This window comes from Salvelinus namaycush, chromosome 40 (assembly GCF_016432855.1).
Source record: "Salvelinus namaycush isolate Seneca chromosome 40, SaNama_1.0, whole genome shotgun sequence".
In the NCBI taxonomy this organism is placed as follows: Eukaryota; Metazoa; Chordata; class Actinopteri; order Salmoniformes; family Salmonidae; genus Salvelinus; species Salvelinus namaycush.
In genome coordinates this window covers 20,462,886-20,474,276 of record NC_052346.1, presented here as the reverse complement: position 1 = coordinate 20,474,276, position 11,391 = coordinate 20,462,886, and the positions used below count along the sequence as shown (strand labels likewise).

The 11,391-nt window shown below is 41.9% G+C and overlaps 1 long non-coding RNA gene across 1 annotated transcript; it reads left to right on the top strand.

The window, feature by feature from the left end:
* The first annotated feature begins 344 nt into the window (after positions 1–344).
* Positions 345–8,874, top strand: LOC120033109. Its single transcript, XR_005473930.1, has 3 exons — positions 345–458; positions 3,010–3,346; positions 8,831–8,874. It is a non-coding gene; the product is annotated as an uncharacterized LOC120033109 (long non-coding RNA).
* Positions 8,875–11,391: the final 2,517 nt, after the last annotated feature.

The window sequence follows — 11,391 nt, the reverse complement described above, 5'->3', positions numbered from 1 at the left end:
ACTTGCATTTAAACGAATTAGGTGACAGAAGAAACCATCATACCATAACATAGCATTATGAACAGTAAATAACTAGGCTAAGTTAAATAATAGAATAGAATAGGATAAAATAGTCTGCATGGCTCTAAGACTTTCAGCACTGTCAAAGCAGGACAGACCGTCACTAGAGAGACAGCTCGAACGTAAATAAAATCCCGCCTTTTGGACAATGTTTTACACTTACTCTACCCTCATAGGTTAAGAGAAACAGGGTGTCGGTGGAATGACCCTTCTCGCCTTTCTATTGGTCTAAGCTGACGCCAGTCAGAAGGATGCCGTTGCTGCTATAACCAGCAGTAGGCTGAGTATGGAACACCGTGCAGGTTAATAATAGCTACTGTTGAGGCTAGCTGCATCCGACACTTCGTTATAGGATGATGCAGGTGGAATCGTTTTATCCGTTTCAAAGATCTGACTGAGTGAGTATTGGATCGTTATATGTGTTTTCCCCGTTTAGTATGCTGTTGTTCTGTTCTGTCTCCACCATCACACCACATCATCATTTTCATGGACATGGTGTTATTCAGTCAGTGCAGATCGAGTTTTTTTCATAGACTGCACAGGCAGGGGCAGGCATAGCTTACAGTCAACCTGATGACAATTATACTAGCTTATTATCCAGATTCCCTTCTGTCATTCTGTTATATCACAGACATAACATCTCATTTGTCAGGAGAATGGAATCAGGTTTTGGTAAAGCCGTTTGTTGCTAGACATCGTGATCGATACATGGCATAGCCTACATAGGCTGCCTACATTACATGGTGATGCAGGAGGAACAGTATGTGGGAGGCTGACAGAGCAGGCTATAGGAATGCTGTTTTGCTTTGCTTTAGCGTCACTGCGATTTAGAGACGCAGTTTCATCGCACACCATCTCTCTCTCTCTCTCTCTCTCTCTCTCTCTCTCTCTCTCTCTCTCTGTCTCTCTGTCTCTCTTTCTCTCTCTCTCTCTCTCTCTCTCTCTCTCTCTCTCTCTCTCACTCTGTCACACCAACGCGCACACACACACACACACACACACACACACACACACACACACACACACACATACACACATACACACATACACACATACATACAATCCATCATTCATCATTTCAAGTTCTGAACCAGTGGGATGTAGCAACCCCAGAATAGCAGGGACTAGTTTGTATCTGTTCATTTGCCTGTTGTCAGACCTAGTCTGGGGTATTTCCTACAACGTAACACTTGTAGATGTTGAGCTTTTGGGAGCCACTGCCTCTGTCTTCTAGGTCAGTCCACAGATAGAACACTGATGTTTCACCAGATGTATACATCTGAAGCATCCGGTTGGCGTTTCCACTCACCACCATATATGGTAGTGACAGGAAGCCCGCTGGCCGGCAGTGGGAGAAGATGGAAGGAGATGGATGTTGGCCGACGTTCTGCACATTTTCTCATCGATGAAACATCTGATCTCGATGCAGTTTTCTGTTCCCAGAAATAGAATCTGTTACGAACAGAGTGGACTAAGTTTGATAGATTTGACCCTTTGCCAAAGTAAATAAAAGTGTTGTTTAGACGGAGTGCGAAGGGCGAATTTAGTTATTGCACAGAGTAGGCGTAACAGAAATATGCAAATACATGCTATTTTGGGTTAGTTATACAAATCTTTGCTTTGGCTACATTGTGTATTTCCATATTGCTATTTCCTCATTTAATGATTTAATGAAATAATAACTGCAGCTAGTTAGCACAGAACAGTACATTCCATAAGCCAACAATGTGCAGAGTATTTTAAACTACAGTTCTACATTTTTAATGTTTTTTTTTTCTCCTTCATGCGTTTTCCTAAGTGCAGAACAGACCTCTACGGAAAATGGTTGGGGTCAGCTGCTGTTTTTAGACTCATGTTCCTTCTTAACTATGTGGAGGTCCTGCCTATGGGAGTTGATTCCAGAGTATTTGTCTGCCACACATGATGTGGAGTACACTGACTGTGCAGTTATTACCAAGGCTACTGTAGTGGAATAGTTAACCTGTAACATATTGCCAGCCAAGCGGTCCAGGGATCACCAACATTTGGAAATATGCACTGATTATCCAGGTCCTTTTTGTAATGATATTTATAGCATTAATTTCATTCCTTATTTTAACTGTGATTCCCCTCACATACTCTCCAAAAACGAGGTTGTTGTAGTACCCAGTTCGGCAGTGTCTGTGATTACAAAGTCCCAGTCTTTCATGGTCCTATGTCTTTCACAGTCCTACCTAATGACTGCATCAAATCTACGTGAGGGTTTTATCCTGTACATATGTCATATCGATCGTTTCAACTTTGTCATTTAGAAGGTAGCGTTTCCATCCCTGATGTTTTCTGTTTCTGTAATGTCTTCCTTCAGGGGAGGGAGGGAGGGAGGGAGGGAGGGAGGGAGGGAGGGAGGGAGGGAGGGAGGGAGGGAGGGAGGGAGGGTTATAAGAGTTATAGAACCGAAGGAAATGTTGCTGTATGTATTGACTACCATCTGTGCGTGATGTTATTTGACGTGTGATGACATGTGACGTGTGTGTATGTGTGTGTGTGTGTGTATGTGTGGACGTGTTTAACTATACTTGTGGGGACCCGATGTCACCACAAGAATAGTAAACAAACAAAAATTGGACCAACTGGGGACATTTTGTTAGTCCCCACAAGGTCAAATGCTATTTCTAGGGGGTTTAGTGTTAGGGGTTAAGGAAAATATAATTTTGAATGGAACTGAATTGTATGTCCCCACAAGGTTAGCTGCGCAAGACTGTGTGTGTGTGTGTGTGTGTGTGTGTGTGTGTGTGTGTGTGTGTGTGTGTGTGTGTGTGTGTGTGTGTGTGTGTGTGTGTGTGTGTGTGTGTGTGTGTGTGTCTCTAGCTGTCACACAGGCAGCAGAAAGGCATGACGTTAGCTGGGACCTCCAGCTGATCTGCGCTGTGTGACCTCACACTTTCCCTATTTTCCCTCTGCTTTTTTCAGGTGAGAGTGTGTGGGATGTGGGGTGTGAGAGACAGAGAGACTGCAAGATAAATCATGTTTGAGGAAGAGAGAGACTTGTGAGAGAAAGTGAAAGCGTGAGAGTGAGAGAGAGTGAAAGAGGCAGAGTGTGTGTGAGAGAGAGAAAGAGAGAGAAGATGAGGAGACTCCTTCAGGACTCTCCTCTGCGTTGCGTGGTAAAACTCTGGTCTCAGTCCTGCCTGGAGTTCTCTCTTCTCTAAGACCTTCCTGCTCCTCTCAGCTGGTTTCCTCTTCATGAAGACCACTGACATTGGTGATGTGATGAATAAATTTGAAGTCCTTGGCATTGTAGGTGAAGGTAAGTTGATGATCATTATTTACAACTACTGTGTTACACTGTCAAAGGGAACACTACGGTTTCACAGTAATGTGTTTATTTGTGGTTGTTTTTAGTGATGTTGGTGTGGTGGTCAAAGCTGAAAGCCAAAACCATTTCTCTAGCTACCTCTCTGACCTTGTTATCACTGCGTTACTTATGGCTGTGACTGAAAACGTTTACAACGATCAAGGGTTAACGTAAAGCCCACCAGGAGTTCTCTGTACTGTGTCCAAAAACACTGTTTGCAGAACTAGAGCTAAATTATTATTCTGAAGTGCTCATCATGTTCCCAATTCTGAACAGTCGCCACTTAACCGGAGGGTCTAAAGTGGGCTAAAACTGTCTCCATCTCTCCATGTGTCCTCTGGCTAGGCCTTGTAGCTGCTGTGCCCATGAAACCCTTCCAGAAACCACTGCCAAACGGACAACATCACACTCGTTGACCTTTTCCATTTACACAACTGGCTCTTCATCCATTCCTTTTAGATTCATAAATGGAGTTTTGGAAATGATGTCTTCATCTCTTGAGCTACGCACTTTTACTTTCGTGTAAATAATCTAACTGTCATTTCATGTCAAAATTCACATAATATGTGCATAAATTACATAGATGGAGGAAGAGTGTGTAATCATCTATTCAGTAGCTCTTTAGCCCCTGAATTCTCCTGTATATGTGGTTGACTGGCTAAAGGGCTGAGGCTGATAGCCCAGGGCTACAGGGCGAGGTAGTGGCAAGCCTCTCTCAGGCCAGGGAGAGATACTCCGAGCTGGGGTATAATGACTGGCTACTTCTCTGGCCCATGGTTCCTTCACTGGTCCCTCCACTAATACAATTTAACGCTAGATCAGATGAGTCATTTCATTCTCATGCCATTTGTTGACTGAAGGATCCTCATCACACAGATTACTGGTCACCCATCACACCGGGGGTTAAGAGCAATTCAGTTTCCAACTCCCGTCAATTCAGGAAGTGAAGCAACAAAGGAGGGGAGGGACCACCACTTACAGAACATATCATGATAGGGCTTTGGTTCTCCCATCAAGACACTCTTGACTGAGTGACACAGAAAGGAACTTCATACCAGGAAGTTAGTAAGTTAGTTTTCAAGAGCGATGAATGGAGTACATTCGGCATTTCCTAGAGTCATTATTTATTATTAGTTGATTGGCATATCTGACATGTAGTTCTGAAGATAATAGAGAAGTCCATTTTTCAGTAGTAGATTGAAATTCACTGACTATCTACTGTCTGTGTGATGACTATTCACCAACTATCTACTGTCTGTGTAATGACTATTCACCAACTATCTACTGTCTGTGTAATGACTATTCACCAACTATCTACTGTCTGTGTGATGACTATTCACCAACTATCTACTGTCTGTGTAATGACTATTCACCAACTATCTACTGTCTGTGTAATGACTATTCACCAACTATCTACTGTCTGTGTAATGACTATTCACCAACTATCTACTGTCTGTGTGATGACTATTCACCAACTATCTACTGTCTGTGTGATGACTATTCACCAACTATCTACTGTCTGTGCAATGACTATTCACCAACTATCTACTGTCTGTGTAATGACTATTCACCAACTATCTACTGTCTGTGTGATGACTATTCACCAACTATCTACTGTCTGTGTAATGACTATTCACCAACTATCTACTGTCTGTGTAATGACTATTCACCAACTATCTACTGTCTGTGTGATGACTATTCACCAACTATCTACTGTCTGTGTAATGACTATTCACCAACTATCTACTGTCTGTGTGATGACTATTCACCAACTATCTACTGTCTGTGTGATGACTATTCACCAACTATCTACTGTCTGTGTAATGACTATTCACCAACTATCTACTGTCTGTGTGATGACTATTCACCAACTATCTACTGTCTGTGTAATGACTATTCACCAACTATCTACTGTCTGTGTAATGACTATTCACCAACTATCTACTGTCTGTGTGATGACTATTCACCAACTATCTACAGTCTGTGTAATGACTATTCACCAACTATCTACTGTCTGTGTAATGACTATTCACCAACTATCTACTGTCTGTGTGATGACTATTCACCAACGATCTACTGTCTGTGTGATGACTATTCACCAACTATCTACTGTCTGTGTGATGACTATTCACCAACTATCTACAGTCTGTGTGATGACTATTCACCAACTATCTACTGTCTGTGTAATGACTATTCACCAACTATGTACTGTCTGTGTGACTATTCACCAACTATCTACAGTCTGTGTAATGACTATTCACCAACTATCTACTGTCTGTGTAATGACTATTCACCAACTATCTACTGTCTGTGTAATGACTATTCACCAACTATCTACTGTCTGTGTGATGACTATTCACCAACTATCTACTGTCTGTGTGATGACTATTCACCAACTATCTACTGTCTGTGTAATGACTATTCACCAACTATCTACTGTCTGTGTAATGACAATTCACCAACTATCTACTGTCTGTGTAATGACTATTCACCAACTATCTACTGTCTGTGTAATGACTATTCACCAACTATCTACTGTCTGTGTAATGACTATTTACTGACTATCTACTGTCTGTGTAATGACTATTCACCAACTATCTACTGTCTGTGTGATGACTATTCACCAACTATCTACTGTCTGTGTGATGACTATTCACCAACTATCTACTGTCTGTGTAATGACTATTCACCAACTATCTACTGATTATGTGATAACTATTCAATTAATATTTACTGACTACGTAATGACTATGTGGCAGCTGTCTACTTACTATATAATAACTATTCTCTAACTATCTACTGACTATTTGATGACAATATAATAACTATTCTCTAACTATAAACTGACTATAAACTGACTATAAACTGACTATAAACTGACTATCCACTGACTATCCACTGACGATCCACTGACGATCCACTGACTATAAACTGACTATAAACTGACTATAAACTGACAATAAACTGACTATAAACTGACTATAAACTGACTATCCACTGACTATCTACTGACTATAAACTGACTATAAACTGACTATCCACTGACTATAAACTGACTATAAACTGACTATCCACTGACTATAAACTGACTATAAACTGACTATAAACTGACTATCCACTGACTATAAACTGACTATCCACTGACTATAAACTGACTATAAACTGACTATAAACTGACTATCCACTGACTATAAACTGACTATAAACTGACTATCCACTGACTATCCACTGACTATAAACTGACTATAAACTGACTATAAACTGACTATCTACTGACTATAAACTGACTATAAACTGACTATAAACTGACTATCCACTGACTATAAACTGACTATAAACTGACTATCTACTGACTATAAACTGACTATAAACTGACTATCCACTGACTATAAACTGACTATAAACTGACTATCCACTGACTATAAACTGACTATAAACTGACTATCTACTGACTGTAAACTGACTATAAACTGACTATCCACTGACTATAAACTGACTATCTACTGACTATAAACTGACTATAAACTGGCTATCCACTGACTATCTACTGACTATAAACTGACTATAAACTGACTATCCACTGACTATAAACTGACTATCCACTGACTATAAACTGACTATAAACTGACTATGAACTGACTATCCACTGACTATAAACTGACTATAAACTGACTATAAACTGACTATCTACTGACTATAAACTGACTATCCACTGACTATAAACTGACTATAAACTGACTATGAACTGACTATCCACTGACTATAAACTGACTATAAACTGACTATCCACTGACTATAAACTGACTATCTACTGACTATAAACTGACTATAAACTGACTATAAATTGACTATAAACTGACTATCCACTGACTATAAACTGACTATAAACTGACTATAAACTGACTATTCACTGACTATAAACTGGCTATAAACTGACTACTGACTGACCGGTCATGTTGTAATGGAGGAATCATGTTTGCTCTGACAGCATCTGTCAGAATGCCAGAAAGCAGTGGGCCTCCCAAGGGTGGTGCAGTGGTCTGCATCACAGTGCCACTAGAGATCGTGGTTCGAGTCCAGGCTCTGTCGCAGCCGGCCGCGACCGGGAGACCCATGGAGCGGTGCACAATTGGCCCAGCGTCGTCTGGGTTAGTGGAGGGTTTGGCTGGCAGGGATGTCCCCATCGCTCTCTAGCGACTCCTGTAGCCGGGCGCAGTGCACGCTGACACGGTCGCAAGGTGCAGGGCAGGGATGTCCCCATCGCTCTCTAGCGACTCCTGTAGCCGGGCGCAGTGCACGCTGACACGGTCGCAAGGTGCAGGGCAGGGATGTCCCCATCGCTCTCTAGCGACTCCTGTAGCCGGGCGCAGTGCACGCTGACACGGTCGCAAGGTGCAGGGCAGGGATGTCCCCATCGCTCTCTAGCGACTCCTGTAGCCGGGCGCAGTGCACGCTGACACGGTCGCAAGGTGCAGGGCAGGGATGTCCCCATCGCTCTCTAGCGACTCCTGTAGCCGGGCGCAGTGCACGCTGACACGGTCGCAAGGTGCAGGGCAGGGATGTCCCCATCGCTCTCTAGCGACTCCTGTAGCCGGGCGCAGTGCACGCTGACGCGGTCGCAAGGTGCAGGGCAGGGATGTCCCCATCGCTCTCTAGCGACTCCTGTAGCCGGGCGCAGTGCACGCTGACACGGTCGCAAGGTGCAGGGCAGGGATGTCCCCATCGCTCTCTAGCGACTCCTGTAGCCGGGCGCAGTGCACGCTGACGCGGTCACAAGGTACAGGGCGTTTCCTCTGACACATTGGTGCGGCTGACTTGTCAAGAAGCAGTACGGCTTGTCAAGAAGCAGTACGGCTTGGTCGGGTTGTGTTTTGGAGGACGCACGGCCCTCGACCTTCGCCTCTCCTGAGTCCGTACGGGAGTTGCAGTGATGAGACAAGACTGTAACTACCAATTGGATATCACAAAATTGGGGAGAAAAAGGGTAAACACATTTTTTTTAATATATAAATAAATAAAAACAAAGCCAGAAAGCCAAATGAAGGGTTCACAGTTGAAGTCTTCATCTTTGAAATATGGATGAGCATAAAGTGTGCATGAGCTGAGGTGCATGACATCTCCCAGGACCGTTTCTTCACCCTTGAATGACTACAGAACATAGGAAAGATGAGCTCCACTTCATCTACACCTTGTTTAGAGAATATCAACTCTTTATAGGAGCTGAGGTGCATGACATCTCCCAGGACCGTTTCTTCACCCTTGAATGACTACAGAACATAGGAAAGATGAGCTCCACTTCATCTACACCTTGTTTAGAGAATATCAACTCTTTATAGGAGGATTCACCAACCTTTTCTAGCTGAACCATTAATACAAATGTAAGTCATGTTTGGATAAATCCCTGTTACTAACCGTTCTCCTCTCTTCTCTCTCCAGGAGCCTATGGAGTAGTCCTGAAGTGCAGGCACAAGGTAAGACCATAACGGCATCATTGTCACACAGTTGATTCTTCAGGAAGTCTCATGTGAAATACACAGTGACATTTTACTCTTTATTCTTAAGGTTTAAATGCTCATAACAGGTTCTCTTTATCCTTAAGGTATATATGTTTATAACAGGTTCTCTTTATCCTTAAGGTATATATGTTTATAACAGGTTCTCTTTATCCTTACGGTATACATGTTTATAACAGGTTCTCTTTATCCTTAAGGTATATATGTTTATAACAGGTTCTCTTTATCCTTAAGGTATATATGTTTATAACAGGTTCTCTTTATCCTTACGGTATACATGTTTATAACAGGTTCTCTTTATCCTTAAGGTATATATGTTTATAACAGGTTCTCTTTATCCTTAAGGTATACATGTTTATAACAGGTTCTCTTTATCCTTACGGTATACATGTTTATAACAGGTACTCTTTATCCTTAAGGTATACATGTTTATAACAGGTTCTCTTTATCCTTACGGTATACATGTTTATAACAGGTTCTCTTCATCCTTAAGGTATACATGTTTATAACAGGTTCTCTTTATCCTTAAGGTATATATGTTTATAACAGGTTCTCTTCATTAAGGTATATATGTTTATAACAGGTTCTCTTTATCCTTAAGGTATACATGTTTATAACAGGTACTCTTTATCCTTACGGTATACATGTTTATAACAGGTACTCTTTATCCTTACGGTATACATGTTTATAACAGGTTCTCTTTATCCTTACGGTATACATGTTTATAACAGGTTCTCTTTATCCTTACGGTATACATGTTTATAACAGGTTCTCTTTATCCTTAAGGTGCAATATGCTGAAACCGCTTACCTGGTTGCTAAAATTCAAATAGTTTGCCCCTTTTTCAGTTTAAGTGTCAAAACAAGCAAGTATAGTGTAGAGAATCATTGTACCACCTAAAGCGCTGTGAAATATATTTTCCATAACCCAAAATATTGTATTTTCAGCTGTTTGAAGCTGGTGCAATTTTTTGCACACGTGAACATGCGCGTGCAATCGCTGCACAAATGTAGCCTGTCATTACAGACATAAAAGGTGATGCATTTTCAAAATGCAAGACGGGCTACAGAAATAAACTGCATCCTGTACTTGCATTTGGAGCTGAAAGTCATTCATGTTAGCAGCAAATATCAACTAGGGCTGTATCATGTCACTTCTCTAGAGTCTAGAGCAGAATCAACTAGGGCTATATCATGTCACTTCTCTGGAGTCTAGAGCAGAATCAACTAGGGCTGTATCATGTCACTTCTCTGGAGTCTAGAGCAGAATCAACTAGGGCTATATCATGTCACTTCTCTAGAGTCTAGAGCAGAATCAACTAGGGCTGTATCATGTCACTTCTCTAGAGTCTAGAGCAGAATCAACTAGGGCTATATCATGTCACTTCTCTGGAGTCTAGAGCAGAATCAACTAGGGCTGTATCATGTCACTTCTCTAGAGTCTAGAGCAGAATCAACTAGGGCTATATCATGTCACTTCTCTGGAGTCTAGAGCAGAATCAACTAGGGCTGTATCATGTCACTTCTCTAGAGTCTAGAGCAGAATCAACTAGGGCTGTATCATGTCACTTCTCTAGAGTCCAGAGGAAGCAGAATCATCCAGCCTACTTGTAGTGGAGGTTGCAGGATCAGATGGAAAGCATGTTCTCTCTGCACCACTTTGGATGGCAGCCTGCTTGCTGTGCTTCCCCACAATTAGGCATCTTCGTTCCGTAATATTAAAGGCAGTGCGATGTTACAGCTATATTTATACATCTAGCCAGAAGCCACCCAAACTAGGCCTATCTGAAATATGACAATGATCAATCAAATCTCCAGGAAAACTATTGTTCTGGCAAAGATGAGTCACTATTTTATATGATAGACTCAGTCCTACCGAGTAAAACTGGAGGAAATGAAACAAAATATTGGTCACTACCCACTGGGCACGTTTAAGGTCTAAAATTTTTACATTTATTAAATAGTTGTTTTTTCTCATCAATCTACCCACAATACGCCATAATGACAAAGCAAATACAGATTTTTAGACATTTTTGCAAATGTATTAAACATTAAAAAAAATGGAAATATCACATTTAATACGTTTTCAGACCCTTTACTCAGTGCTTTGATGAAGCACCTTAGACAGCGATTACAGCCTCGGGTCTTCTTGGGTATGATGCTACAAGCTTGGCACATCTGTATTTGGGGATTTTCTCCCATTCTTCTCTGCAGATCCTCTCAAGCTCTGTCAGGGTGGTTGGGGAGCGTCGCTGCACAGCTGTTTTCAGGTCTTTCCAGAGATGTTGGATTGGGTTCAAGTCTGGGCTCTGGCTGGGCCACTCAAGGACATTCAGAGACTTGTCCCTAAGCCACTCCTGCGTTGTCTTGGCTGTGTGCTTAGGGTCGTTATCCTGTTGGAAGGTGAACCTTCGACCCTGTATGAGGTCCTGGAGCAGGTTTTCATGAAGGATCTCTCTATACTTTGCTCCGTTCATCTTTCCCT